Source organism: Schistocerca piceifrons, chromosome 3 (assembly GCF_021461385.2).
Source record: "Schistocerca piceifrons isolate TAMUIC-IGC-003096 chromosome 3, iqSchPice1.1, whole genome shotgun sequence".
NCBI lineage: Eukaryota > Metazoa > Arthropoda > Insecta > Orthoptera > Acrididae > Schistocerca > Schistocerca piceifrons.
The window spans coordinates 522,883,195-522,910,855 of record NC_060140.1 but is presented as its reverse complement, the minus strand read 5'-3'; the positions used below and the strand labels follow the sequence as shown (position 1 = coordinate 522,910,855).

The following is a 27,661-nucleotide window of genomic DNA, read 5'->3' as shown; positions in this document are numbered from 1 at the left end:
AATTATAGACAAATGCAAATAAGTATGTACGGAAATAAAAATTAATTGCACTTATTTAATACATACAAAAAGGTTGAAAAGCAAAAATGACTAAGAATTAACCTCACAAAATAAATAAATAATACAATATCTCAATATTTAGACAGCAAGTGAGACATGAAAAATTAGAATTGTTTCCAAAAATTATTCACCAAAAAGTTCTAATGCTTCCTAAGACAATTTCATAGTCTATATCCTTTTTTTTTACCTGCTTAAGAAAACAGTATTTCATTGTTTTACACAAAGTGTGTAGAAATTTTCATGATTTGTGTAACAAAGATATGCAGGAAAAACTAAAGTGTACACATTTACACTCAAGTTGCAGCCTTCCTAACATAACACTAATTTATAGGGCTGTTCCATCATGCTGCCATTCACATTTCTGGTTAAGGAGAATGTCACAATTCCAAAGTATAAGAAAACAATGTTTCATGTTATTGTTGCATCTCTAATGAGATTTTATCGTGAGTCAATTTATACATTATGATAGCTTTCTAGATAAGCATAGGCACCTGGAAGAAGGAATGGGCAGTAACAACGTAGGTGGGGAAGCTGACATTCAGAACGCAGAACTAGAGACTGCTTGCTGGTAATTAATTCCAGCTACATGTGCAATTTTGTTTCAACTACACTGTAGATGTATGAACTTTTCTTAGAACATGGTTTTTTAATGTTATGTCAAGCAGTTTCTAAATCAAATCACCAAAGGAGTGGACAGTTATGTTTACAGATCCTGCCAATAATGTCTCTTCAATAGCTATATCGCAAAAAATTTTATCATATACCAACTGAAATGTTACATGTCTTAAAATTACAAATGCCAGGAATACATTAACAAAAAAGAAAAGTATGCTTTCTGTAGGGCACATTGGTCCTCCCAGAGTTCTTCCGATCATACTGACTGTCTCAGTTAATTTACACTCCTGGAAATTGAAATAAGAACACCGTGAATTCATTGTCCCAGGAAGGGGAAACTTTATTGACACACTCCTGGGGTCAGATACATCACATGATCACACTGACAGAACCACAGGCACATAGACACAGGCAACAGAGCATGCGCAATGTCGGCACTAGTACAGTGTATTTCCACCTTTCGCAGCAATGCAGGCTGCTATTCTCCCATGGAGACGATCGTAGAGATGCTGGATGTAGTCCTGTGGAACGGCTTGCCATGCCATTTCCACCTGGCGCCCCAGTTGGACCAGCGTTCGTGCTGGACGTGCAGACCGCGTGAGACGACGCTTCATCCAGTCCCAAACATGCTCAATGGGGGACAGATCCGGAGATCTTGCTGGCAAGGGTAGTTGACTTACACCTTTTAGAGCACGTTGGGTGGCACGGGATACATGCGGACGTGCATTGTCCTGTTGGAACAGCAAGTTCCCTTGCCGGTCTAGGAATGGTAGAACGATGGGTTCGATGACGGTTTGGATGTACCGTGCACTATTCAGTGTCCCCTCGACGATCACCAGTGGTGTACGGCCAGTGTACGAGATCGCTCCCCACACCATGATGCCGGGTGTTGGCCCTGTGTGCCTCGGTCGTATGCAGTCCTGATTGTGGCGCTCACCTGCACGGCGCCAAACACGCATACGACCATCATTGGCACCAAGGCAGAAGCGACTCTCATCGCTGAAGACGACACGTCTCCATTCGTCCCTCCATTCATGCCTGTCGCGACACCACTGGAGGCAGGCTGCACGATGTTGGGGCGTGAGCAGAAGACGGCCTAACGGTGTGCGGGACCGTAGCCCAGCTTCATGGAGACGGTTGCGAATGGTCCTCGCCGATACCCCAGGAGCAACAGTGTCCCTAATTTGCTGGGAAGTGGCGGTGCGGTCCCCTACGGCACTGCGTAGGATCCTACGGTCTTGGCGTGCATCCGTGCGTCGCTGCGGTCCGGTCCCAGGTCGACGGGCACGTGCACCTTCCGCCGACCACTGGCGACAACATCGATGTACTGTGGAGACCTCACGCCCCACGTGTTGAGCAATTCGGCGGTACGTCCACCCGGCCTCCCGCATGCCCACTATACGCCCTCGCTCAAAGTCCGTCAACTGCACATACGGTTCACGTCCACGCTGTCGCGGCATGCTACCAGTGTTAAAGACTGCGATGGAGCTCCGTATGCCACGGCAAACTGGCTGACACTGACGGCGGCGGTGCACAAATGCTGCGCAGCTAGCGCCATTCGACGGCCAACACCGCGGTTCCTGGTGTGTCCGCTGTGCCGTGCGTGTGATCATTGCTTGTACAGCCCTCTCGCAGTGTCCGGAGCAAGTATGGTGGGTCTGACACACCGGTGTCAATGTGTTCTTTTTTCCATTTCCAGGAGTGTATATGTATCCTTGTCTGTGCTTTTCTCAATTCAACATAAGAGAAAAATTAATAGTTAAAAAGCTGACATAAAAGGACTTCCCAGACCTAAAACCAGCATACATGAACATAAAAATAGCAATTTAAAAATTAAAAATAAGGAAACTGATAACTGAGATACTGCAAATAAATTAGTTGTGTTAATTTTAGGCACTGAATATCTGACTTAGCAAGAAGATCGTCAAAAAATGGAATCTTACACTCTGTTGGAAAAAATTTACATCCTCCTGAGAAAAAAAATATGACTGACAAGGGTCATTCCACGACAAATCACGCAGGCCTTGTCACCCACCACCTCAGATTTTCATAAAACTTTGCACATTTGCTTATGCTTATACTGTGCTTTGCGAGAATGTCAATGCAAAAATGGTACTTATCTACATAAATGCCCATAACTCAGGTGTTTATGAAGCTTTTGATTTAGATTTCTTTTATAAGTTAAGAAGAGCACATACTTAACAGACATGTAATTACTTAAACAATAAAATTACAAAGAACAATGCAAAAAGTTTTAATATATGTCACTTTCCTATTTCTGAAAAAAGTAAGATGCATTGAAAAATGCCTATATCACAGTCTCCAACCTGGTGGGAACTTTTAATTGGTCTTAAATAATTCAAAATAAAATTATTAATGAGTTTTCTACAAATGGACATACAAATAAATCTGAAATCACAATACTCTGTGTTGCGATGAAAAGAAAATAATTCTAAGTAAGTTCATCCATACCTAACAGTCACTGCTTCAGTATTCACGGAACTTTTTCTATTTGTTACTTTCTGGATGGCAATAATCAACGCAAAATATCTCCACATACTTCATATAGTTTGAGGACAAAAAATGGAAATTTTTTACAAATGTAAATGCCGCAACTGAAGTTTGTCATTTGGATTTCATTACTTCAGACAACAACAGAAAGTATCTTATTCTCAGTACATCACAGTCATATTTTGCCTGATGTCACAGAAGGGATGTATCTTTATTGGAAAAAAAATAATAACTACTCTTGACCTGTTGAAACAGAAAATCAACTTAGGCTGTTGAGGCCCAAACAATGATTTTTAAATAGTATGTAAAACACTTTCTGCCAGCTGATACAAGATTTATTTTTATCAAAACTCTGATATTATTATTTTAAAAAAGTTCAAATGTCTCTAAGCACTATGGGACTTTACATCTGAGGTCATCAGTCCCATAGACTTGGAACCACTTAAGTCTAACTAACCTAAGGACATGTAATGACACATTCCTATGCAGAGACATACGATATCTTAAAAGCTGCGCCAAAGATAAATTGAGAGGCATGTATATTATAATCTTTGTAAAGTTCACATTGGATTCTCTTTTGTTTGATACTCCAAGGAGCTAAGGGACACTTTCGATTGTTGCCTTGTAGAGGATGGACGTGATTTTGGACTGTGCGGAAAGGCAGCCATGTGGTTGGTAATTATGGTTTGTGCGATGAGCACAGCAAGTCTTATTGTGTTGTGAATAAAAAATAGTGAAAAGTATCGAAGTGTTACGAAAATTATTTATAGCGACGTAGCATAGTATTCCTTGGTTTCCACCGTCTTCGTGAAGTGAACCGATGCCGACTCATGATGGTACACACGGTCAACAAAGAGAAGAACATCGATGGCGACTAATGAATTAATATTGTGGCAGAAGGACTAATTCTACGTCTAAGGTGAGAACTCTGATTAAATCAACAATGACGTGGAATTTAAAATATAAAAATGTTTTTTATTTATATCGCCACACTGGCGACCGCTGACAGGGACAGTGCTGGTGGAACAAAGAGTAAGTACTTCATTGTTGTGCTACAAATGTACTTGTACTAATTACTGTTTCTCTGTTACATGACGCACATGGAAAATGACGAATAAAGTGAAACAATATTAACTGTATAAACGGATGGCACAATAACCAGAAGGAACAAGGACAAGGATTTACAAAACTAACGTAATCGTGAGTGACGCAGCTCAGTCGGAATTAAGGTAGGAAAGCGCAAACGCATGCAGTGGCTGCACCTTGGCTTAGCTCCACTTAAAGCAGAACCATTTTCCTGTCCATATTAAAATCCTGGTAGTGTTTGTGGCAACACACAATTACACTTTGATAATTACTTTTTTATGTCCAACAATCGCAGAATTAGAAGACGTAGTGCGCCATCTTGTAAATTTCCGACGCGCAACAAATAACAATCGCGAGATATTTTTATTAATTCAACTGCGAGAGAATTTAAAGATTTAGATTAACAGTAAAGTACAGATAAAAAAAATATCTTCACAATGGAATCGAAGAACTTTAATTTGACAAATGTTCATGGACACGTCACCGATTCTGACAATAGTGACGTAAATGATGACGCAATTAGTTTTTCAGCACAACATAATCTAGAAGTAAATACAATTCAATTGCACTCCACAGGGATTAAAAATAACGAACCACTTGCAAATGAAACCTTGTGCTCAGTCGATGAAGCATCGATTACCAGATCAGATGAAAATATTTCGCGTGAAGTCAGTGAACCTAGCCCGGTTTCGATTCAATCAGACCGTGGCAGAGAAACAATGGCAACAAATAATGGCATAAATACAAACACACAAGCTTCGTCAGTTACGCTTGAGGCATTATATAGTCTGATGTCAAATGTGAGCGAGAAACTGGCGAATCTAGAAATAATGACAAACACAAAATTGTCAAACATGGAAATTGGGTTCCAACAGCAGTTTTCAAGTGTAAACACGCAATTTGAAAACATACACAGACATTTCGATCAACGCTTAAATAAACTCACCAATGAAATCGATCAAAAGATCGAAGACAAAGTCATCAAAACCGTCAATAGTGTATACAATGTATTGGCAAATGACTTAGAAAAGAAATTGTCAGATCTTACAACCAAACAGGAACAGGAACTGTCAGAAATAGTAGAAACACACAATCAAACACAAACCGTACAAAAAGAAATACATGAAAACGTACAGGCTATTCAATTAAATTTAACAAGAGTACAGTCCGCATGTGAAGAAATACCTGACCAAGTTAATAAAGTTAACGAAGAAGTCGGTTTTCTGAAACAGGAGACTCGACGTATCAACGCGGACATTATCAAAATAAATGAAACTTTAGAAAACGGTAGTGTAAATGAATCAATAACTGACCGGGAAACAAAACTTTTTGAAAAATTAGGTAATGAAATCAAAGTAGCCGAGGACAGAATACGTAAGGAAATTGCTGGTAGACTAAACGTTTCAAATGACTTGCCTACGTCAAGCAACAAGCAGCGCGACACTTATTCGCCCATGCCAGATTACGATGTCAATAACGCAGAACATCACGCGCCCTGTCCGGCGTATGTGCACGCACCGGCACAGGCAAACAATGGCTATTCGCCAAACGCGGTGCTGCAACAGGCAGTAGGCGTGTCGCCTTGCATCTCGACGATTCTAGTCGATGAGAGCCTGTTGAAACATAGACAGTTTCCAGTTTTCTCCACAGAATCCAGAAAAACTCATCCAGTCGTATTTGTAAGAGCATTTAAAAATGTCTTACCAAGAAACTGGACTGAGGCACAGAAGATTAGATATGTAGTAGGCTTCACACAAGGCGACGCACTTTTGTGGGCCACAGACATGGCTGAACAGTGCGTCACCTACGAACAATTTGAACGGGCTTTCTTGGAGAAATATTGGTCTGCTGGGGTCCAAGAAAGACTGCGCCGTGAAGTATTCAACCCACAACCGTTCAACCTCAAAAACGGCGGGTTGAGAAAGTATTTCGAAAAGTACTTGAATAAGACGCGCTATTGGAACAATCCAATACCGCACGTAGATGTTCTCAAAATTCTGAAAAACAAACTACCCGCGAACTTACGCGAAAAATTGGTAACCATACCGGAGAACGACCTTGAATACTTTCTTTCCGTGCTTGACTCAATTGATCTAATATACGAAGAAGAGCCGAGCACAAGTAATCGGAATGAATATTCCGGAACCAATCAAAACAACGGTAACGGATATCATTTTAATGGCAGTGGACAAAACCCACACAGTTGGCATCCGTATGCGACAAGGCCAAATAATGGAACCTGGAATTACGGAAATCGGAGGAATTCGGCGCCACAGAGACGTGAAGACCGAAGGTATAGTACAGATTACGGTCCACGCCGGTATGGAAATGATAGAAATCACGTGAATGATTGGTCAGGCCCGCGTGATGAAAGGCGGCACACAAATGAAAATTACAATAGTTACAGTAATAGGAATGATAGACCAAGGAGGAATAGCGACGGCCGGTCGCAAGAAAATGTTGCACGCAGCGGTCCGGAAACTAATTGGCGACAGAATAACCACTCAGTACACTTTGTAGAGGTAACGGACACTACTGAAGCAACGCCGTTGTCTCCCCCGGTAAACAACAATCGGTCGTAATGAGCCCCCACCGGCCGACCGATTTGACAACAGGGGGCACAAACAAGCACACATTACATCTTAGACAATTATTTTTAAGATATGATCAGGATGCGACCGTAGAAGATGATCTATGTGAAGAAGAGATGAAAGCACCGGACAAGGTAAGTGACCTCGTGCAGGCTGTAATAACAACAAAAAGATAAGAAAGGTTACAGAATTTAACATTGGACAGGAAGTACTATTACGTACCCACCCAAAATCCTCTAAAATTAAGGCATTAAACAAAAAGTGGCAGTTGTTGTATGATGGCCCTTTCATTATAATAGACAAACCTCACCCAGGATGTTATCTGTTAGGTAAAACACGAACGGGCAAGGTGAAAGGGTTATACCCCCACAAGGACATCAAGGAATTTTTTCATTAAAGGTTATATGTTATTTTAGCAAAATTGAAATTGTACAACCTTGGATCACATAGTAAAATTGCTGTCATTAACCTAAGAAACTTGCGAACAACTGGGGGCATATGCCAGCTTAAAAGCGCATATTTAACCAAACCTAATGAAACATGTGTTACTGTGAGTCTTAACACCATAAAAATAAACCATACAGTACTTTTGTAGTCTAACTCATTATTTAAGAGAGGGGAACAAAGACAAATTAGCGCGAAGGTCAGAGTTTGTTCGCTTGAGACGAGCAACAAACCACACGTCGAAGTTGCAATCCAACGCTCAGCTCATGAGCACGCGATAGCTGCATGTCAAGACGAGGTCATTGGCCGCGCTGTAGGCAGCGAGCCGGGGAGAAATCTTCCCCCCTTCCATGTCCGATCAGCTGAGCGTATACAAAGCGCAAAGGCGCATGCGCGGTCGAGTCCAGGTGTCACGTGACTATTACACGATGGTGGCTATCACGAATAATGTTCACCAACAATGCAGAGTTTTCCCCGCACCTACAGTCCAGTCGTGGTACGTAAGCGCGCATGCGCGGAAAGTTTAAAAGTTTTGAGGCCACTCTTACTATGAGACATAGAGACGAAAGTCATTCAAAAACAAGAAAGGAAAGGGTACACAAGTCTTGTAAATAGTAACTTAGAAAATTTAATTATAAGCTGGTATTACGTAATAAAAGTGAACATGCAAGTACATACTGGTCATGGACGGTATTGTAATATTATATTATACTGAGTAAAATCTTAGCTTGTACGGAAGGAGAAAGAAAATAGAAAAAAAATAAATAGATAAATAATGCAGATATATAACCGGAAGAAAGGCTATGTACACGAGAACAGCACACAATTACATATAGGGAAAAAGCAGCAAAGAGGAAATCAAAGAGATAACGCATACATTTACATTACACAGTAGATAGCGATTTTCAGAATGAACAACAAGGTAAACGCGGGAATTTTTGTGACTAAGGAAAAGAGTGACACAAGCTATTTTAAATAGGAAAATAATAAACAGATCTATGCAGCGTGAGTAATGAACTGAATCGCTCTCAAAACAAATACGTAGAGTTTATAGAGAGAGAGACACACATTAACGTTAGGAAACACCTGAAGCACTCAGCAAACAACTTTGTAGAATATATAAGCTATACACGAGGGTACATGTACGAAAGCTAAAGTGTAAAGGAGGAAAATAGGGAATGTTGCGCATTAATGGACTGTAAGGCAGTTATGTATGTAAGAAGAAATATTTAGTTGTAAGTATTATTAGTATAAGGGACGATGCTCAGCACACCCTGAATTATTTTGGAATATTGAAGGAATGGTGCAGGGTACCGAAAAAGGGCCCCACCAGCAAAGTGTATATTATAGTGGTAGATATTTTTTTGTGTATAAACGTATGTATGAATGTGTGAAAGGCGAAAGAAGCCCTGTACATGTACGGAACTTACACAACGTAGAAGTGTATAAGGAAAATTAAACTGTAAGACAACCTCGTATAAACAGGTATACCTAACGTCAGGAAACAACTTAATTAAAACTGTAAGACTCTACGAGTGTACGAGAAAAGGTGAAAAACCTGACACAAAGTGCAATATTAGCGATGCTTCACTCATGTATGCAAAAGGAAGGTATGAATTACTTTACCCACTTGAAACATGAAAGGAAAAAATCATGTCAAAATTATATGTTTCACACATATTACAATTTACAGTCACAAAGAATGAAAATGATCTCGCCGCTATACGAGAAACAGGTAAGTAGTGTGATCGACGACCTGTAAGCAAAGGAATCGCCTATAAAATGAATTATGAACAAAAGCGTCGTAAAGAATTTCATGCTGCACTGAAGCTATGAAAGTCTGATTGTTCGTGTACATAGATTTTCATGACAACCGATGCATTAAAATGTCTGTATTTTTTCTCCCATGATAACACAAGACGCCTATAAGCGCACTTTAATTGAAGATGATACACGCAAACAAGGGCGTGCCGCTATTATGAAACTCTGTACATAGTAATAGTAGTTACACCCTGAACTTCAAAATTTTATGTTTATATGTCCATGTTAAGGTAGGAAGTTTTATTAGGGTTAATGATTTACAAGCACACCAGAATGTGCTTACGCCCAAAACACTGTACATATTAGGGTTATGCTGCATATAAATGATTATTTCGTGCATTTTCAGATTTTATACGCGAAAAACCGTAGCATACACGTAGTCGTTGCCACTAACCTAAGTAGAAGGTAGAAAATTCCCTTCCCAAGCTTCAGTGGAGCGGCTACAGGTGTATTCTCAGCATGCTGATGCATGTCGTTACGTATGAAGAATACGTAACGGAGGCAAACCTTAACTTATACTCGAGTTCAAGAAGGAAAACAAAGGACTTGTTCCTTCTAACAGATTAATGGAAAAAGGCGAGCGTGTGTGTCAGTAAAATCCAAGACGAAGAAGCCACTATGAGTGGTCAAAAATTTTTTCAATTTTAGTCGATAGTTTTTTCCTGTAGTTAATGTAAACAATGTATTGTATGTATTATATGTTATTCCATTGTATGTGATGTATTTTGTATTTCATGCCAAGTCCCGTGACTTACAAATTATGTACATTGACCAGAAGTATTGAGGGGAATGAATCTCAGTACAATAGGTAAAAGGGGTTAATGCGAAGAAAAAAAAGTGTAGTGAAAAGGAAGTTTCGATCGCAATACTCGCGGTTAAAGTGGTGTGTGTGTAGAAATTAAAATTGTGCAAAGTAGTGCTACGTTGCAAATGTCAGCGACCCTAAACAAGTGACAGCGAAAATTGAAGCTTGTATCGTCAAACGACCCATGGCGTCACAGTAGGAAAGGACAATGCCTAACAAGTTTGACATGGTACGCTTCTTACCAGGAGCTGCATCGACGGGATCGTCCTCCGCCTCGCACATAGTGTGGTGTGTTCTTCGGGGCACATATTCCAATGTACCTCGTTGTATCCAGTCTAAGTACTGGAAGGAACTACAAAAAGCACACGCATACTGAGGTTCGGAAGTCTTGACGGTACCCGCACGTCGGTGTATATTCAGTGCACTGGCGCGCGCATTCAACCAACGTCGCCAGCTAACGGACGACCAAACAATCAGGCGCGCGTGTCACCCGCCCATATTCAACACGGGCTAGCGAACAAAGCTCGTCGCCCCAGAATAAATACAGAAAGCAATACAAGGACTTAATTTTCACCTCGGATGAGGAAGGAAACATTTGTATGTAACGTTGTATTCAGTGTATATTTTATGGTACAAACTTTACTACATGATGTCATTTTCTCAGTATTAACCAGAACTTTGTATATTAGGATTAAGGTTTGTAAATATTAGCATAAGTATACCAAAAAACTGACACACACTCAGAAATACCAAAGAATTCACAGTGCCATGAAAATGAGAGAATAAAAATGAAGTTTGTAAATAAAAGACCCCCAAACCTATCAATTGCAAGGTCGACTACTGTATCCTGTCAATCAAATAAAATTTTCTAGTGACAGTATACAGTAGGGGGGCAGTTGTAATGACACATTCCTATGCAGAGACATACGATATCTTAAAAGCTGCGCCAAAGATAAATTGAGAGGCATGTATATTATAATCTTTGTAAAGTTCACATTGGATTCTCTTTTGTTTGATACTCCAAGGAGCTAAGGGACACTTTCGATTGTTGCCTTGTAGAGGATGGACGTGATTTTGGACTGTGCGGAAAGGCAGCCATGTGGTTGGTAATTATGGTTTGTGCGATGAGCACAGCAAGTCTTATTGTGTTGTGAATAAAAAATAGTGAAAAGTATCGAAGTGTTACGAAAATTATTTATAGCGACGTAGCATAGTATTCCTTGGTTTCCACCGTCTTCGTGAAGTGAACCGATGCCGACTCATGATGGTACACACGGTCAACAAAGAGAAGAACATCGATGGCGACTAATGAATTAATATTGTGGCAGAAGGACTAATTCTACGTCTAAGGTGAGAACTCTGATTAAATCAACAATGACGTGGAATTTAAAATATAAAATGTTTTTTATTTATTTCGCCACAGACATCACACAACACACATCTACGCATGAGGCAGGATTCGAACCTGCAACAGTAGCAGCAGCGTGGTTCCGGACTGAAGCGCCTACAACTGCTCGGCTACAGCGGCCGGCTTTTAAAAAGGAAAAAGCACCCTGAGTTTTGATAGATATTGGATATTCATTTCACTATATCGCATCATTGTTCAGAAGATCATTCAAATCAGAGTATGTAAACTGACACTTTACAGTAAGGCTGCCTTGTGAATGTAGAGAACCAAAAGTTATAAATTTAACTGAAACATTTTCATTACACGGGTTAACTTTATTTAGGGTGTCAAATTAACATCTTTAAACAGCAATCATTCTATCCACACGAATGTTAATTTAAAATGTACATGTTCAGCAGTGAAACTATCAATGAAACTTTTTAAGAGCATCTCTGTTTTTAATCCACTGTGACAAATTATATTTTGTTAACTTCACATCTTTTTCATTAAAGTAATGAATACATTCCGCCTAATGATGTTAATTTACGCACACTAACAGCACATAAAAATTTTCCAAAGGCACAAAACATAGTTTTCCTTCTCAGGCCAAAAGAATGACTTTGCTGGTCCAAGTGGGTGGAGAAAAGTAGTTCAATATCTCCTTCTTCATCACACACATTTTTTATGAAGGCAAAGTACCACCTGTCGTCATATACAGGCGCTACAAAAGAATTTTGTTGGGGACGAGTGCATGTTCATTGTGGGCCACTTTCATTGAATGACAAAAATCAAGAATGGCTTTTCAGAAAAAGTCACTCTTCTAATCTCTAAAGAATCACAAGAAAGTGGTTTGTAATGGTGATAATTTCTGGTACCAGGTATTGTGCGGGTTGTAGAAAATGTCTTCTTGAGGTTCTTGCATAGGAAATCCCATTTACTTTCTCAAAGAAGCAAAATAAACATCTGTCAATAGTAGCTTTGCAGAAATCGTAAACACCAGATGCAGTTGTTATTTTTGCATCACCCAGTAGTTGGAGACTAGCTCTTCCCAATATGTTTTATAGTTCCTTCTAAACCATCACACACAAATTTACCATGGCTAGTAGCAAAAAAAAGAATGCTTAGCATCAATAGCAAAATCATTTTTGTGCTCACACAAATTTTTAAAGCTGCTTCTAATAATGACCAGCACATCCATCAGTGAAATAATGCCCTTTCTTCACTTGTGGGTAATGCTCTGCCAGCCACTTAAACATTTCTTTCTGGACAGCATTTACAAATCCAACACCATGTTCCACACAATCACTTGTAAAGCATTGGTTCACTACTACCAATTAACTTTCATCATTTACCACAAACACGCAAGGGATGGACTGTAAAGCTGCTTCTTGTCCAGTGGCAACTCATTTCATTCTGAATTATAATACTGTAGTTTTCAGCAAAGTCCATTAACAGAACTTTTTTCCGGGTTTAGATTTTCTTTCAGTTTTTTCAATGATTTTGACTGACATTTGGATATAAATGGGTGTGGTTCAAAGTGCCTGTAATTTTGTCACCAACAAGTCTATGTATTCACCAACAGTTGCACAATGCTTTACCAATGCTAACCAATGATCTGTGTTTATCCACTGACTGAACTCAATTTCATCATCAGCATCTTTGTAAGCTAATTTCTGCTTCAATAATTCTGACAGTTTGTCACCACTGGGACAATTATCGCAGTGATTAAGCCAGCAGCCATAGTTTTCAGAGTCACATATAAGAAATTTTATAAGTTCTTTGTACGTTTCCTCAATGTGTTCCACATCCCAAAGCAGTTTTACATTTTAGCGGATACCCCCCCTCCTCCGACACACACACACACACACACACACACACACACACACACACACACACACTCACTCTCTCTCTCTCTCTCTCTCTTAATGAGTTCCCACAACACCAGCAAAAATACACACTCTGGTCTTACTGAATAAAATTTAAAAAGACCAATGTTAATGTGCTTGGATTTTCCCATTTAAAACAGGAGTATATGCACATTTTTCTGAATGCTAACTTTGTCTTTTGCTCTTGGTAACATTCGAGTATATTCATCATTTTGATCAGTGACAATCTTTACCGCTTCATCAGCAAAATAACTTTCCCACTTTTTGGTTTAGGAATTGATAAAATACCCATTTCTGTTTTCAGTTTCCTCACTAACATTGAATTATGACACAGTTTCTTTTTGACGAAGAGGGTGGAGCTAAAGTTAAAATTTGAATTTTTTCAGGTACTCTTACACTACCCACTTTTTATGTCGTTAACAATATCATGGCATCAAAGCCTTTGGCTTCCTAACAATGCCATCATCAAAATTTTCTTCTCTTTGGTCAGAATCTTGGATAGGAACTGCAATCTAATGTCCAGCATGCTTTTCTTTCCAAAACATGCTTTTTCTAATTTCTTTTTGCCATATGAAGCCTTGTTGTGATTTGGAATGGAGTTAAGTTTTAACCCTCGAGAGGGTAAAGTGCGCCAACCAAAAATAAAATGATTTTGTGCTGTTCCATTTTTGTTTCACAACTGCAAACCTATACCTATCCCTACAGGTAACAGCGATAAATTGTGCTGTCGTACGTCCAAGGGAGCAGCAGCAATATAAAATACAAAGCGAGCTTGGCGAGAAAAAAATTTATGATCAGTTCAAAAAAATGACCCCAATTACGAACTAGCACCATAATCCCAAATTGAGGTAGTTGTCTACGAGATAATTAGTGATCGAATAAGCAGCTGACCAAGATTTGATGGAACTGCACTGCTTAATGCTTCAAATGGGTCATTACTGTCTCTTTAACACCTGTCCTTGGCAACAGAGAGTTATAGTGAAAATTTATTTCATTATTGTTTAATAAAACAGTAGTTTAGCTCATATTATGTAAGTTTATTTTCTTCTTGTTGAAATAAACTAAGATTAAACTGTGATTTTGATCACACATGACTTACCTTGGTAACATAAGGAAAACTATTCTTTTCATGTGTACTAAGTGTGCCGTGTGCCCGCTCGTGTTATGAAAACGCCGCACCCACTCGAGGGTTAAGGGAGAGCACCCCAAATCATGCAAAGCTTTATTTGCACCCTCAATACTTTGACTTTTTAGTACTGATTCGTGAAATGTCACCTCCGGTTCATCTACATCATTTTCATTTCCATCACTGATGTCAGTTTTCTGTTCATAAATCTTGACATATTATTATAGGGCCACACCACGAACAGATATCATCTGTCTCACAGAAAGACAAAGAGCAACTGAGGCCAAATAGACTAATTGTTGCATGCCAGTTATTCTCAACAATGTATTTCAGCAATCGTTGCATTGTTTTCTTGCCTATAAAGGCAAGAAGACAACTACAATTGAGTAACGAATGTCCCATTACTAAGAAAGAATATAATCTTCCTTATCCTTCAGGCTTCACAACCATTTGAATTAGGATGTGTGGAAAGAATATTAACATAACTATTCTTATGAAAACGCGTATCGTGTATTATTGTTCTTATGACAGCTTCTACATCCTTGATGTTCTCCTTACTATGGAACTACTAAGAGGAATTTGTACGTGTCACAGAGAACAGTACAGGAGCACTAAAGCTGTGCCAGACCAAATCTCAAACCCTGGGTACATGTCACTTGCTGGTAACATTCTTCCAACTGAAAGAAGACTGCCCATGGAAAGATGATATTTGGGTTTGAATGCCAGTCATGAACCATTATTCTTGATAAGGGGCAACAATCTTTATGAAGGTGACAGTGATCCAATGTTAGAAATTCTGTAAATATCACAACTGTTTCTGATTGCAAATGTGTGTTTATTCAATCACTGGTTTCAATCCCTATGCTCATCTTCAGATTGATGTAAAAAGAAAAAATGTGCATATTTATGAAAAACATACATACTAGTAGGCTATCAACTATTACAAGCAGTACTTAACATCCATAGTCCAGAAGGTTAGCAAACATACCTGTCTTCATGAAGTTAACAGAGTAAAAATCATCATAAAATGGTAAACACTCACAACTCATAATGTTAGGTCATCATCAGTGTACTGTGCTTACAACTATGGTGCAAACAGTTGAGGGTGTATGGTCGCTAAATGTCGCTGGCTGGAGGCAGTTTGCAAAGGCATGACACAAAGTCAGAAATATGAGCTTAGATATTCTGCATAGTAATAAACTGCACACATTAGAATGCACTTTAAGAAAAAGCTACAGTTTTAACATGGGTCCACAGAGAAATATTAGTTTGAATTTTAAAAGGTAACTGCAAATATGCAGTACAATATAATTAACTGACTTCAGTGTACCAAAAAGAAGTCACAGATGCAATGGGGATACCAAGAAAAGATTTAAGAAACTGTGGATGGCTTAGGGCCAAGGTATAACACAAAGGGGCAGAATCAGAAATACAACTGAAAGCTCTAAAGCTTAAACAGTGCTCAATTAAGGTAATTGAAAGCAGCATATGAAAACGCGATAAAAAGGCTGCACACAGCAGCAGCCTTGACACAACCAAGACAAATAAATGTGGGCAGCAGAGGCACAGGGGAGAAACAGCTCCATTAGTACATGGAAGGCCTACAACAGCCTGTTATATGATGTAAAATAGATGTTAGACGCAAATTCAAAAACATCCCTTAGGCACAGCTTCTACAACTCGCATCTTTTAGTCTATGTTAGTTACAGTATGCTTGTGTGCAGTGAAGTACTGTCCAAATGTGGTTATGTTTTGTGTAAGTGTATGTTCCTTGAACCTAATGTAAAAGTTTTAAAATGATATTTATTTGAAGAGCGCATCTGACAGTTGTGTTTTTAATTGCTCCTATAAGTGCTGAGAAAACTTGTAATCTGAATTAATATTTCTCTTTGGACGTATGTGAAAACTCTAGCTCTTTCTTAAAGTTTTTACTATAAAAAACAGTTTTGATCACAATTTATTTATTACTTCTTAAAGTGCATATTAATATACCTGATTAAGTTTTATGCTGAATATCTATGATAATATTTCTTACTTTGTATCACACCTTTGCAAATTGCCTCCTGCCAGCAACATCTAGAAGCCATTCCCCCTCAGCTGTTTGAATCACAGCTGTTAAGTACTGCACACCAGCCATGACCCGACATTAAGTGTTCTGTTAACTTACACAAATAAATACCTACAGTTAACACTTTGTAGAGATACAAAATGGAATGATCATACAGGTTCAGCTGTGGGTAAGACCGATATTACACTATAAAATTTCTTTGTCAAAGATTTGATGAAATATCCGTCAAAATTATTTGACAAAGATCTATGACGTGGCACTAAAAAGGGGTATTACACTGTCCTCATATTTTTCGTCAAGCAGTTGCATGTACCACAATTGCACTGTGTGCACATGTGGAAGACAAGCACGAGGGAAAAAAGGGAACGTACCTAGGTGAAGCCGTGGGTTTTACAATGAGACGATAAAAGCATTCAACAAAACTTGTTACGTGAGCATACATTTCAGTATTTGCTCAGTGAAGTGTATACTCATATCACAAAGCAGAATACTCACTTAAGAACTGCTATATCTGCAGAAGACAGGCTCACTGTAACACTCAGATTCCTTGCTACAGGAGAGAGTTAGGTTAGTTTAGGTCTCCAATCTTCTCAATATATTTTTGTATTCAGGATGACTCATGTTGTAAAGTGCCTCATCAGCTTCATACATCTCTATTAATTTTGTAGTTGTCGGTACACACCAACTGTATTTACCAAGCATGTTTATAAACACACTACAGATGACAAAACGCTGCGATGCTAGCGCTCCACGTGGTAATATGTCACATTACAGTGAACAGAAGCCAAGCGACTGTTATGATAAAATCTACAGCGAGGCCCTAGATTTGATCAAATTTATTTGACGACAGACGAGATTTGACATAGTGCCCTATTACACCATCAAACTTCTTTGACAAAAATTTTTGACTTATAAACTTTGACAAATTTGATAGTGTAATTACCGGTCTAAAGCAGATGGTAAGACTGTGATTTATACATATGTGGGAAGTGCGATCAGTCTACAAAGAAGATTCCTTATGAATCATTTGTGCAGCATATCCTACTATATTGTGTGTGTGACTCATACCAAATAGGACTAACAGGGAATATTGACTGTACACAGAGAAGGGCAGCATGAATGGTTGGTTTGATCTGCGGCAGACTGTCGGAGAGATGCTGAAGAAACTGTACTGGCGGACTCTAGAAGACAGAGACAAATTATTCACACATTCCTACCTACAAAGTTTCAAGAACTGGCTTTAAATGACGACTCTTGAAATATACTACAACCTTCTACATATCACTCCCACAGGGATCCTGAGGACATGTGCAGATCAGTTACAGTATGCACAGAGGCATTTAAACAATCATCCTTCCCGCACTCCACAAGTGAACAGAATGGGCAAAAGCCCTAAGATCTGGTATAATAGGAGATAAACTCTGCCATACAGAATATAGACAGATGGTTATGGGTACACTTGACAAAACCTTATGTGTACTTACAAAGCAGGCAGCAAAGGTCACATGTGACTTTCTAGAGAGAACTATGATTGGCAGTTGGCCCATACCACTCACTTGTTGAAATGTCAGTTACAATGTTATCTTAATTAATGTACAAACCAAGAACAAAAATGAAGGGATATTTGAAAGCAGTACCTACTGTGTACAAAAAGTATTATTATACGCAGGATTTCAAGATCTAAGTTTTTTTTTATCTGCCAGTCTTTTATGTCCCAACTATTTTTCTCTACTGCCAAGACCCTGCCATATTTTCTCCTGGTCAACAGTTCTGGTCTTATTCTAACAACTATGTATAGACTTCCAAATGTATTATGCACATGAGCAACAACAACAACAACAAATAATCCGATTCTGTTTGTATCCAACATTGTTTGTACAATTAATATAATAAACCTGGTGCCAACCAGAACCTGTATTGCATGTACTGACAGCTAGAAATAAATAAATATTACGTTTGGATTCCTATCCAGATGACAACTTATATTTCTTGAAACAGGTTGAAACTAACCAGCAATACTGAGCACTTATGTACATCGGGGAAAGAGGCAGCAGTTGTATTATTTCTGTTATGAAAAAATGACAATTTACACGTGTGCTTTTCTTTACTTGGGACAAGAGCTGAAAGAGTTGTATGCAAAACAGTTTCATTTGTTATCTAGCATCTGCCCATGATTCATCTAGGCTACTTTCCTCTAGCACCCCATAATGGAACTGTCAACTGCAAAAAGAGCATCAGTGATCATTTAGTACAGGCCACATCTTGGATACTACACATTTTCTCCAGGTCAGCAGTTTTATTCTCACTAACAACAATGATTACACTCTAAAATACACTATACACACGCTGTTTTTCAGAATGTTTATTATTATCTAAATGCAACTGCAGGTTTAAATGTTGTCCTTTGTTTGACAGAAAAAAATAGGAAGAGGCATAAGTTTTTAATTTTCACATCAACAATAACAACTGCAAATGTGAAATATAGCAGACAGGTAATAGAGAAGAAAAATACAGACATTTTCATAGTTGCTTGTAAATGAAGTTAAGCAACTAAAAAACCTGTCAGTTAAAAATATTTTGCCCTTTGACGGGCAGTGACTAAAGTCATGAGCAGATAGAACAGTATGGTATTTGTGTAAATAAAGGTAATGCACTGCAACTTTTGAAATGAAGTATATCACTACTGGATGTTATTAATGTAGTGTATCAAATGATTAGTGGTGCTAGAATCAATTAGCTTGGGCCTCCAGTACACAATAAGCATTGTTATCTAATGTTAAAACTGAAAATGTATCACAATGAGATTGGTACAGGAGCAAGCAATTATGGATTTATGTGTATATATTTTTTATTTGTTTATAAGCAGTACTGAATGTTGCAGTGACTGGCTACTACTATTCTACAGTTAGCACAAATACTTCAAACATATGATCCTGACGTCGGGGTATTATCTCTGCTACTATTGTAACATGGTTAGTTGTATAGGGAAGAAGAAATTTTTTGCATATCAACAGTTACGTACCTATATGGCTACAAAGCAGTAAGCACATTATCTTCTGTATAATGCCAATTTAATTATTAAATATTTGAGAAACAGGGCGTTTATAAATGTTCTATAGTGTTTCGCTTATCTACAGCAAATCCTAATCTTGCCTCTTAATTCATTCCGAAAAAATACGAATGAAAACGAATTTAGACCTAACAAAGTTGTTGGAACGAAAGTCAATAAAAGGAAGAACACCAGTAAAATATGCAAATGGAAAAATGTTTTTTTTTTTTTTTTAAAAAAAAGGAAGAAATGCCTCTATGCGATAAAAACATTTGTAAATCTGATTTACTTTCACTTCACCTTTCTCAATACGGTTATCCGAAACGCTGCTTATAATGTCCGGACACCCGCTTCTACTTTAGTTACGTTAGTAAATAATTATCATCATCATTATTACTAACAAAAAAAAGGCGGTTTCAGGAAAGTAAATTCCATGGCAGGCATCGATAATTTTTTCCGTCACGTAAAAAAAAAAAAAAAAAACAATTATAGAAACGAACGAGCAAAGCTGCTGATTGATCGAAAACAAAACCTTATCCAACCTCTCTCATTACAATCATCATACTTATATTGGTACCTCATATTTATATTCTGAACAACTAGCAACCGGCTAACAGTAACCCAAGCCGTGAGGCATGGTATGCTATCAATGCTCACTTGTTTAGCTTGGCGCCGGTCGGAATACCTACGAAACTTCGGCATGTCCTCGAAATGATTAATGCAGGAATAAACAAAAATGACATATATTAATCAATTATTACACTGAAACGTTAAAATTATTAATACAGTAACGTTATTTATAGCCAACGTGAACAGGCAACACTCCTACAAAATATGCCACACGATAGGCACATTTTTAAACACCAGCTTTCGACAGCAAACTACGTCCCAACAAATGCACTGTTGTTTACAAATCGACAAGACAGCTGATTCTACATTAACAACATACATAGGTTAAAATTTTTCCTTACTGGGTGTCCTCAAATTTTTCAATAATCTTCACATGTGGAACCAAACTTTGGGGACTTGCACACATCAACACACACACACATTTACCAAGCGCCGATCACGTGGACACTATTTAACGTCATGCAACACTAGATGGCAGCACGATGAGCACGCACGAAATTTTGAGTGGCTTGTATCCTCAAAATTCAAATATGCGGAAGACTGAGAGATGGAAAAACGAATTGAGCCTTAGTTTTGAACGCATAATCTATAAAACGAGAATCTATATTTTAATGTATCTAATCTAAGGAAGGGTATTTTATTGTCATAATGCGCCAGATATTTTTCTGATTGTAATCGCATTGCTGAAATGAGCGCTTTGAATATCGTAAACATTCATGCCGTAAGCTGCTGGAATTAGGGCAGTCCTTTGTTCTGCTTAACACTTGCATAATTATTTTTCGTGTAATGTAGAACGCTTCACCAATAATGATAAGTTACACGATATGCAAGCGACTGCTTCGGAAGAACAGCAAATGGTATTCACACAAAAGCTCATAACAGTCGGACAGTTAAGAGAAACTAGTTGCAGTTATTGCTATCGGCTTCACTCAGGACTGAGTTGTTTGCTTCTACACTGAATCAACTATTAAACTGCAGACATAATTGCCCGTACTCCCCCATTATAACTACTTCCAACATTGAACACATATGGCTAACTTTTTTTTTACCACTTGTAATAAATAACAGACTCTTACAAAAGGTTGTGTAGTAAATGCTTGTATTATAGGCATAGTAGTCCCATATGTTCGACAGAAGAAAGGGAACGGTGAAAGTTATTTCACGTGGTTAACAGCTCCAGCATGAATCAGACCGTAAGTTTTCAATACATACGCTTATAAATGGATAGTAAATTAAATTCGTTCCTTAATTTTGTCAAATAAATTAAATCTCCGTATACGTTCATTTAGTAAACGCAATCTTTCAAAAATGTTGAAGTACGGTATACGTAATATTACGACGACTTCGGATTTTTCCATTAAGTTTGTTCAGAAATTGCGGGACGAGTAAAAATGACAGTCACATAACAATAGCATATCCAATTTCAAATCCAAAAACAGAAATCCTTGTATATAACTATCGTTTCCGTAGAGTATAATGGCGTGGCCTGAGCCTTAATAAAATCACCCAGGATGTTGAAATAGTAGCACCTTTACCTTGGCCACAAGCTAGCATTTACACCTTATAACTTTTTTCCAAGTTTTATGCCTGACAAACTGTTTAGTTTTTCTTCTTTGGATTTACATTCTTTCTCCATAAGCTACTGTACAGTGTGTAGCAAAGTCATTTTCATATTTTCCCCTCTACATTTGCAAATCGTACAATATTTTTTTCTGTATATGCTAATCATACAAGAGAAAAACATTTCACAACAACAAATAGTATATGATCAAATTTCTCTACTTTTCTCTGTTAGGTTATTATTTGAGATGATGTAGACAGGCTCTCAGAATTTTGAAAGTAAGTCTTTCTGAGATGCTTTCAACCTTCTGGTTATATAAACCAATGGCTAACAACACAACCCTTCGCAGGAGAGCTTCTGTGAAGTTTGGAAGGTAGGAGACGAGATAGTGGCAGAAGTAAGGCTGTGAGGACAGGGCGTGAGTCGTGCTTGGGTAGCTCAGTTGGTAGAGCACTTGCCCGCGAAAGGCAAAGGTCCCGAGTTCGAGTCTCGGTCCGGCACACAGTTTTAATCTGCCAGGAAGTTTCAACACAACCCTTCTTTGAATCTTATCTACTTCTTCCATTAATTTGGTAAGAATCCCAGACTAACTAACATTATTCAAAAGGTCAAATGATCATTTTTGTAAGTGACCTTTGTGGGTGATCTACATTTTACCAGGATTTTCTAGAGATGTGCTTTTGATAGGAGTTGACTGATATGGTGCTTCCTCCTCAAATCATTCTAGCCCAATGTTTTCTTTCAGTCAAGTTGTACCACAAAATTGTTTTCTCCCCAGTTCAGTTCAATACCGTCTCATTAGTTACGAAATCTACATATCTAATGTACAACATTCAACTAATCATTAACATTCATCTAACTGTCAATATTTGTCTGACCTTCAACATTCATCTAATATTCAACATTCTTGTGTAGCACCAGATTAGATTAGATTAATACTTGTTCCATAGATCATGAATACAACACTTCGTAATGACGTGGAACGTGTCAGGTTAATAAAAGATGTCTCTACAAGATATTACATTACACAAAATATTGCATGACACTAATGTTTAAGTTGTTGTCCCCCCCCTTAATTTATATCTAAAAATTCAGCCAATGAGTAGAAGCTTCAGTTCTCTTCTTGTATGAACTGCTTATTGTCTATGTTTCGCTTCCATACAAGGCTGCACTCCAGACAAATTCAATACCTTCAGAAGAGACTTAGACTTTTTAACACTTAAATTTATATTTCATGTCAAAGAATTTCTCTTCTTCAGTACCCTCCCAGGGTGCCATCTTATCGTAGGCACCCTTTGTGACAGGCAGGAGGGTTTGTGCCCCCCAATGGCACTGAGGGCTATGCTGGCAGCAGTGTAGCTACTTGTTAGGGCCACCCACGCTGGGCAGGTCTCAGCGGAGGAGCCTGACAATGAGAGCCCACAACTTAGGAAAGGGAGGACTGTTTTTTTTTTTTTTTTTTTCAGGTAGCTTCGCCAGCAATGGTTGGATACAGGCACAGAGACAAGGGGTTTCCCAAGCCTCGGACTGGTCAGTGCTGCCAAACCTTATCTACCTTGAACATTGGGCATACTTCATGGACCATCGCTAGGCATGGCGGTGGAGAATTAAGTTTTGTGGAGAATGGGGGCCTAAGCTTCATCACCTGGGCTGCAAGGAATATACACATCTCTACACTAAAAACCTCAAAGTGTGCTATGTGCCAATGGGGTGAATGGCTGTTGAGGCAAAACAGCCTCTACCAGGCAACCTCTGGGGCACTTGCAACCACCAGTTGTATAAGGTTTGCTGAGGCACACGGGACTCTGCCTGGATCGACATCTGTTTCTGTAGCGATTCATGGTCACTCAATGGAGACTTCAACTCAAATCTACTCATAATGAGATGGATGTACCGTCAGGTAGAACACGCGCCCACCCAACAAAGAGATGTCAAATGGTTAGTCTTCTTTCACATTGGCCCTGAAGAAGCCAGTCACCAAGAGTGATGCCTCCACACAAACCCAGACCACAGATTCAAGTGTGATTACATGCACATGTATTTTCAGGAGGAAAGCTACACTTGACCCAAAAACCATTTGCAAGCTGTCAACAACAGACTTGGAACCTCAGTGACATACCACAGCTCACCATCAGAGACTCATTAAGCCATCACCTCTACTCATGCAACCAACTCCTCCCATAAGTAAGGAAGCTGTCAAATAAAAAGTCCTTCAAAATCACTGAATGTGTCAGCTAAAACACCTGATCAGTGTGCACTCTCTGTTTCCAATGGTGATTTTACTGACAAGGATATTGATATCCATAAGGAGGGCCCGGAGAGCCAGGTACCATTTAAAGTTCCTCCCCACCTCTTGTGTAAATCACTGCCACTGATGAAGAAGGACAAGGAAAACCAGTGCTTATCAATGGTCCCCAGGGACTTCTCTATTGCAGTAGAGCTGGAAGGAATTTTTGACTTCCATTAATCAGCCCACTTCCATTGCATGAGTTTGGGAATCAATAACCAGATTTCAGGCAAAGGAAGTTCGCTTCCCCTAATAGCCTCGCTGGGAATTAGAGTCTTGGTAGACATGCCTAAAGATGTGACTAAGGTCTTAGCTGAACATTTTTTTACTGTCACTATGTCATCTGGACAAACTTATGACTTTCAGATATTCTGTAGGACTCTGGAGATGAGGTGGCTCAAATTCTTCTCATATAATGAGGTGGTCTACAATCATCCATTCTACATATTGAAATTGGAATCAGCTCCATCCGCAGCCAGAGACACTGCACCAGGACTGGATCAGATTCATTATGCCATGCTCCATCACCTGTGCCCTGGAGCTGAAGGCAAGCTCCTATCTTGTTTCAATCAGATCTGCCACTTGGAAGGAAGCAATATCAATTCCATTAAGAAAACCAGGCAAGGATCTTACCAACTCTTAATAGGTACCAGAGTGTACCCATTACCAGCTGTGTGAGTAAGACTATTGAGCACAACTAGGCAACTATAGCTGATCATTAGGAGACTGGATGCTTGGGCCAATAAAACTGGTTTTAGATCTTCACCAAAGAAGGCCTACTTGCATCAATTTTAACTGAGCTCATCGAAGTTTTAACCAACAAGAACTCATGATGAGGGACACTATTTTAAATTTTATGGAAAATGTGCACTTTTTGAGTCCACTATTTGATATGAAATTAACCTTGCTTCTGCACCTGAAAGATTTATGAAAAAGAACATCAAATCACTAAATCTTTTGAATCACCTTGGTGAAAAGGCGTGGCGAGCTGACAGGCCTCACCTCCTACATTTTCGTAGGGCATTTGTCAGATCACAATTAGATTAAGGCAGTGTTGTTTATGGACTGGAACATACTTCCTGTCTCAAGATGTTAGACATTATCCACCATGAGGGCATTTGGATATCAACTGGAACTTTCTGAATCAGTCCAGTTCAGAGTCTGTGTGTAAAGGTTGGTGAACCACCACTCCAGATTTGGCGACACTTCCTTCAAGCTCAACAGGCTCCGAAAATCTTAACTTTGCCTCAGTCATTAGCATTTAGAGTGACAGTCCACACCAACTTTGTGGCTGTTGAGGAACTGATCCCATGCAACTGCGCCATGCAGGATAGGTGTTACTAACTGTCTTATAGTTCTGCATATATCAGACCTCTGAATACACAACCACAGATGGAACAAATTGTCACCTTGGTGTCTTCAGAGGTCCAAAGTAATCTAAGTTCAATACTACAAAAAAAATGTGTACTCCAGATTATATTTTAACAAATCTGTTTTATTGTTGCATATACGGGTGGCTTCCAGCAATGGAATGCACCTGACTATGGGTATAACAAGGGCAAAAGAACAGCCCCAAAAAATTACAGACCAATATCCCTAACATCGATTTGTTGCAGAATCCCTCAGTTTGAGTACAATAAATTTTGTTGAGACTGAGAAGCTTATGTCCACGAATCAGCATGGTTTTAGAAAGCATTGTTCATGCAAAACTCAGCTTGCCCTTTTCCCACATGATATATTGTGAACTATGGATGAAGGGCAACAGGCAGAGTCCATAGTGCTAGATTTCCGAAAAGCATCTGACACAGTGCGCCACTGCACGCTGGTAAAAAAGGTATGGGAGTATGGAATAGGTTTACAGATATGTGACTGACTTGAAGAAGACTTCTGAAGTTACAGAACCCAGTATGTTGTCCTTGATGGCAAGTGTTCATCAGAGACAAAGGTATCATCAGGAGTGCCCTTGGGAAATGTGATAGCATGCCTTTATTCTTCATACACATAAATGATTTGCCAGACATGGTGGCAGCAATCTGCAGTTGTTTGCTGATGATGTTGTGGTGTACAGTAAGGTGTCGAACTTGAGTGACTGTATGAGGATACAAGATGACTTAGACAAAATTTGTAGTTGGTATGTTGAATGGCAGCTAGCTCTAAATGTAGAAAAATGTAAGTTAATGTGGATGAGTAGGAAAAATAAGCCCCTACAATTTGGATGCAACATTAGTAGTATCCTGCTTGACACAGCACATCATTTAAATATATGAGTGTAACATTGCAAAGCACTATGAAATGAAACAAGCATGTGAGAATTTTGGTGGGAAAGGTGAATGGTCAACTTCGGTTCATTGAGAGAATTCTTGGAAAGTGTGGCTCATCTGTATAGGAGACCATGTATAGGATGCTAGTGTGACCTGTTCTTGAGTACAGCTCAAGTGTTTGGGACCCGTACTAAGTCAGATTAAAGGAAGACATCGAAGCAGTTCAGAGGCAGGCTGCTAAATTTTTTTCTGGTAGGTTCGAACAACAAGTAAGTGTTACAGAGATGCTTAAGAAACTCAAATGGGAATCCCTGGAGGGAAGGGGACATTCTTTTCAAAGAACATTATTGAGAAAATTTAGAGAATCAACATTTGAAACTGACTGCAGAATAATTCTGTTGCCTCCAACACACTGCAGATAAGGACCAAGAAAATCAAATATGAGAAATTAATGCTTGTGTGGAGGCATATAGACAGTCACTTTTCCCTCATTCTGTTTGACAGTGAAACAGGACAGGAAATGGCTAGTAGTGGTATGAGTGATATGGGGTACCCTCTGCATGCGCTGTAAGGTGAATTGCGGAGTATTGATGTAGATCTAGATGCAAATTGTTCAGCTGTTTTCTCCAATAGGGTTTCCTAGTATGCCTTCCAGAACACTTTACAAATTACAATGTGGAGTTATATGCCATTATGACAGCACTAAAGTGAATTCAAAGGCATCACAGTACAAAGTTTCTCATCTGTTCGGACTTGCTCAGTGCACTATGAGCAGTCCACTGCATGTATCCAGTAAACCAACTGATTCAAATCATCCATTCATCCGTGATACAGTATTTTCTACACTGAGGCAAGGAGATGGTATTTTTCTGGGAACCTGGACATGTCGGGATACAGGGGAATGCTACAGCCAACAAAACAGGAAAAGAAGTGAGTAGGGATGGCATTATGCATCGATGTGCCATTCTCTTGCACATCGTCATGTCATTGGCTGACAGAAAATCATGTGTCAGTGGGAAGCCGAATGGTTGGAAGTGGTGAAGAACAAACTGTGGTTGCTCAAATTGACCATGAAGGCAGGGTGGACTTCAGGCCAGTGACACCAATGGAAGAAAGTGCTGCCCACCAGACTGCACATCGGAAATTGCCCACCAACACATGGTTTCCTCCTCTGGCTCCACCACTATTTGAAGTTTGTGGTGTGCCACTTTTGGTTCAACACGATTTGGCTTTGTGTTTTCTGTATATTGACATAAGGGCAACCCTCAGCTGGGCTGGATATCTGCCTACCATCCTAACCAAGACTAGTGTAACATGGGTTTTGAAATTTTGTGAACTATCAGGCCTCATCCCTTAAATGTAAGGGAGTTGACGTCAGCATCAAATGAATGAATAGCTTGCCCAATCACTTTGACATTTACATTCTTCTATATTCTGTGTCATAGCTTAGTGCATCATGATAGAGGTGTTTTA

The 27,661-nt window shown here is 39.1% G+C and overlaps 1 protein-coding gene across 5 annotated transcripts in view; it reads right to left on the bottom strand.

The window, feature by feature from the left end:
* Positions 1–20,511, bottom strand: part of LOC124788255 (formin-J-like) — a 131,182-nt gene extending 110,671 nt beyond the window's left edge. For 3 of the 5 annotated variants that reach the window (XM_047255452.1, XM_047255454.1, XM_047255456.1), the window contains exon 1: positions 20,421–20,511. The gene's annotated coding sequence lies outside the window, so the exon portion shown is untranslated. Of the gene's footprint in view, positions 1–20,398 lie in introns of all 5 variants that reach the window. The other 2 variants (XM_047255455.1, XM_047255453.1) reach the window with 2 other exon arrangements.
* Between the last annotated feature and the right edge of the window lie 7,150 nt (positions 20,512–27,661).